The sequence below is a fragment of the Trachypithecus francoisi genome, unplaced genomic scaffold, assembly GCF_009764315.1.
Source record: "Trachypithecus francoisi isolate TF-2019V2 unplaced genomic scaffold, Tfra_2.0 Lachesis_group3, whole genome shotgun sequence".
In the NCBI taxonomy this organism is placed as follows: Eukaryota; Metazoa; Chordata; class Mammalia; order Primates; family Cercopithecidae; genus Trachypithecus; species Trachypithecus francoisi.
In genome coordinates, this window is record NW_022681468.1 from 50,097,910 (window position 1) to 50,102,658 (window position 4,749).

The 4,749-nt window shown below is 43.3% G+C and overlaps 1 pseudogene across 1 annotated transcript; it reads right to left on the bottom strand.

Annotated features, from left to right (window-relative positions):
- Nucleotides 1-322: 322 nt before the first annotated feature.
- Nucleotides 323-1,442, bottom strand: LOC117069606 (annotated as a pseudogene). Its single transcript, XR_004431599.1, has one exon. The product of XR_004431599.1 is annotated as a 60S ribosomal protein L13a-like (transcript).
- Nucleotides 1,443-4,749: the final 3,307 nt, after the last annotated feature.

The following is a 4,749-nucleotide window of genomic DNA, read 5'->3' on the forward strand; positions in this document are numbered from 1 at the left end:
TTTCTCATGAGAACTATGCAAGTGTTACTATTGCAATACTGTGAAATTAATCTCTCTTAGAAAGATGCTTGAAGATCTTGTTGTAACTTACTGACGAACAACTGTTAACAATCCATTTGTTCTTTCTTTCTTTCTTTTTCTTTTTTTTCTTGCGATGAAGTCTCACTCTGTCACCAAGACCGGAGTGCAGTGGCACGATATTGGCTCACCGCAACCTCCACCTCCTAGGTTCAAGCCATTCTCTCTGTCTTAGTCTCCCGAGTAGCTGGGATTACAGGTGCCCGCCACCACGCCTGGCTAATTTTTGTTGTTGTTGTTGTTGTTTTTCTTTAAAAGCAATTTATTTCTCATTACAAAATACAGGTGAGGAGCTCGGGCGATGCCTGTAACCCCTTGGTTGCGCATCTTCCCAGTCTATTTCTGCTTCTAGAAATACCCTGTGTATAACAGCAAGCTCATGCTGTTCCCAAGTGCTTGCACATTCTAACAGCTGCAGAGTATATGACCAGGTGGAAAATCCAACAGATGCCCCACTCACAAGGTAGGGCCCTCCAGCCCGTCTTCTGGCTCCCTTTTGCTAACAGTAACTGGTTGCTCTTCCTATTGGTCATAGAAAAATGACAGCTGCACAATTCTCTGCTTTCAAGCAACCTCAGGAGGCAGTGACTAAGACCCTTTCCTTGCTCCCAGCTTCCTATGTCCCCGGCCGCCTGTGGCACCTGGACTACTGCTGCCTGGGTCCTGCACATTCCAGGGCGACGATGTAGGAAGGGCAGGCCAGGCACAAGGAGTTAACAGTCTTTATTGGGCTCAGACCAGGAGTCCGTGGATCTTGAGGACCTGTGTGTATTTGTCAATCTTCTTCTCCACGTTCTTCTCGGCCTGTTTCCGTAGCCTCATGAGCTGTTTCTTCTTCCGGTAGTGGATCTTGGCTTTCTCTTTCCTCTTCTCCTCCAGGATGGCTGTCACTGCCTGGTACTTCCAGCCAACCCCGTTAGCCAGGCGCCCCAGATAGGCAAACTTTCCTGTAGGCTTCAGACACACGACCTTGAGGGCAGCAGGAACCACCATCCGCTTTTTCTTGTCGTAGGGCGGTGGGATGCCGTTAAACACCTTGAGGCGGTCCAGGGCAGCCTGGCCTTGCTTGGTCTTGTGAGGCAGCAGCATGCCTCGCACGGTCCGCCACAAGATGCGGCTGGGGGCCCGGAAGTGGTAGAGGCCTCGGGAAGGGTTGGTGTTCATCCGCTTGCAGAGAAAGCCAGGTACCTCAACTTGTTTCTGTAGAAATTGCCAGAAATGTTGATGCCTTCACAGCGTACCACCACCACCTTCCGGCCCAGCAGTACCTGTTTAGCCAGGATGGCCGCCAGGCGGCCCAGGAGATGGCCTCGACCATCGAGCACCAGGACCTGCACCTCTGCCATCTTCGGCAGCCACCTGGGAAAGAATTTTTGTATTTTTTAGTAAAGATAGGGTTTCGCCATGTTGGTCAGGCTGGTCTTGAACTCCTGACCTTAGGTGATCCTCCCACCTTGGCCTCCCAAAGTGCTGGGATTACAGGTGTAAGCCACTGCGCCTGGCCCCAATTGTTATTTCTGTCTTTTTTTTTTTTTTTTTTTTTTTTTTTTTTTTGAGATGGAGTCTTGCTCTGTCGCCCAGGCTGGAGTGCAGTGGCCGGATCTCAGCTCACTGCAAGCTCCGCCTCCCGGGTTCACGCCATTCTCCTGCCTCAGCCTCCCGAGTAGCTGGGACTACAGGCGCCCGCCACCTCGCCCGGCTAGTTTTTTGTATTTTTTTTTAGTAGAGACGGGGTTTCACCGTGTTAGCCAGGATGGTCTCGATCTCCTGACCTCATGACCCGCCCGTCTCGGCCTCCCAAAGTGCTGGGATTACAGGCTTGAGCCACCGCGCCTGGCCTATTTCTGTCTTTTTAACATTTTCTCTTTTTTTTTTTTTTTTCCTGAAAGACAAAGGAAAATATTTAAATATTTGGTTCATGTGATGGGGGTTTGAGAGGTATAAAGGGTCTCCAAAAACACGGGCACATTTCCTTCAGAATGCTAGTTATTCTGGTGAGGGGTGGAGAGGAGTGGAATTGGAGAGGGTATGAAAGAACTTCAGTTGTATCGGTAACATTTTTTCTTTTTAAAAAAAAGGCTGAAGCAAATATTACAAAATGACAACGTGTTAAAACTAGGTGGTGGCTGTATGAGTGCTCATTATATAATCCTCTCCTGTTTTCTCTCTACTTAGAACATTTAATAGAAAAAGAAATTCAGAAATAAATTACCAAAAGGACAAACAACAAAACTGAAGAGTATTCAAAACATGTATGAGAAAAGAATCTATTTTCTTAATATGTAAAGACAAATCAATAAGGAAAAGATAAATGACCCAATAGAAAAACCAGCTAAGGATATGAATAAAAAATTTACATTAAAAGTTAATGAAGTTGTAAAATAGCCTAAATATGTATGTGTCTCTCCATGTATGTCTGCGTGTGTATGTGTGTATATATATATATATATGCACTCACTAAACAAATGCAAATCAAGAAAACAATACTGCTTTTCATGATCATACTGGCAAACTTTTCTAAAGTTTATCAGTTTTATCAGTGCTGAGGAAACATAGCTTCATGTTTCTGAAAAGAGTGTAAACTGCTGTAATAATTCTGGAGGCTAAAATTTTTAAGTGCACATTCTCTTTGAGCACTTTCACTTTTAGGAATTTTTTTCCTTTTATAGCTGCACAAATGCACAAAGATATATGTACAAAGGTAATGTTTGCCAAAGTAAAAAATTGAGGAAAAACTAAATTTCTATCAATGGAAGAGATTAAATTGACGACGGTACATCTAATTTATAGAATTGTATGCAACTATGAAGAAAAAGTAGTAGATCTATATGTTGACAAAGGAAGATGCCCATAATACAACATAAGTTTTAAAAAAGCAAGTGGTGGAACTATATATTTAATACAATCCTATTTGCATTAAAAGGCATACATTAGATACATGTTTGCAAACATATGTCTGTAAGAAACAGTGATCATCTCTAGGAGATGATCCTGAAGGTTGAGAATAGGAAAGAAATCTTTTATTTCCTCCTAGACTTTTAATACACCAGATCTTTATGCTGCAAATGACAGAAAACTGAAACTGCCCTAAGAAATGAATTATTTATTGGCTCAATTTAAAGGAAATCTGGGAGTAGTTTCAGGTTCCTCTTGAATCAGGGCTGCCCAGTGTGTCACTAGGATGCTTCTTCTGGGTGTTAAGTTCATCCTTTGCACATATGAATGGTTCTCTCTGGGAGTATCTGACAGCCCTGGTTATCTGGATGACTCCGCTCAAGTTAGCTATATGGCGACTGTTACCAAGATTTACCATCTTGCAAAGCTCAAAGGCAAGAATGAATGCCTCTCTTTCCCAAAAGTCTCTATTGGCTCCCAGGTGTTCGTCAGTTCTTACTGGATTGTATGACCATTCTTGAATCAATCAACATCAATGGTAGTGACTGATTTAGGGTCAATTTCACCCAAGTAACAGAATGGGATCTGGATGGTTTCCCAAAAGAAGGTGGGATGCTATGCAACAGACAACAGATATTCACTGTTGCTAGATAATGCTTTACCAATTGCATCACACACACACACACACACACACACACACACACACACACGTTACAGTCTTCTAAGGCCTAGGAAGGGACTGTGTCAGTATCATACATTGTCCTGTCCTTTGGGCCTAAGTCAGTTCCTGGTACATGGTCAGGAGAATACATGTATTACAAAAAAATTAGCCGGGCGAGGTGGCGGGCGCCTATAATCCCAGCTACTCGGGAGGCTGAGACAGGAGAATGGCGTGAACCCGGGAGGCGGAGCTTGCAGTGAGCTGAGATCTGGCCACAGTACTCCAGCCTGGGCGGCAGAGCGAGACTCCGTCTCAAAAAAAAAAAAAAAAAAAAAAAAAAAGAAAGAATACATGTACTAGTAGAAGAAAAACAAAACAACGTACCTTGCAACTTCACTTCTAAGCATTGGCTACAAATTAGAAAAAAAAAATAGTTATAGAAGAGTATTGTCAAGACTATCATCTATACTATCTTCATCCAAAGTAAATAGAAGAGAAGCTGATGCAGTGAGAGATATTTTTTAAGGAGAAACACTGATGGCTCTTTTAAACATTTGCTTTTTGTTGATAGAAATTATTCAACGTATTATGGAGATTCATTCCCATAAACTATTGCAATAATGGTTGAACTCAGTAAATTTTTTTTTTTTTTTTTTTTTGAGACAGAGTTTCACTCTTTTGCCCAGGCTGGAGTGCAATGGCACAATCTCAGCTTACCGCAACCTCTGCCCCCTGAGTTCAAGCGATTCTCCTGCCTCAGCCTCCCAAGTAGCTGGGATTACAGGCATGCACCAACACACCCCGCTAATTTTGTATTTTTAGTAGAGATAGGGTTTCTCCATGTTGGTCAGGCTGGTCTCGAACTCACGACCTCAGGTGATCTACCTGCCTTGGCCTCCCAAAGTGCTGGGATTACAGGCATGAGCCGCCACGTCTGGTCAGCAAATTCATTTACACCGTTATTCAAATAGGAACTTAGGGTCAGGCTAATTTACTTTAAGATTTTTCTGCTTCCTCCTCTTCCCTTTCCTTCAGCCTCCTCTGGGTACTCCTTACACTGGGCCACTGTGAACTGCTTCTGCTTGTGCAACTTGCCATATAAATAGTGTCACCAG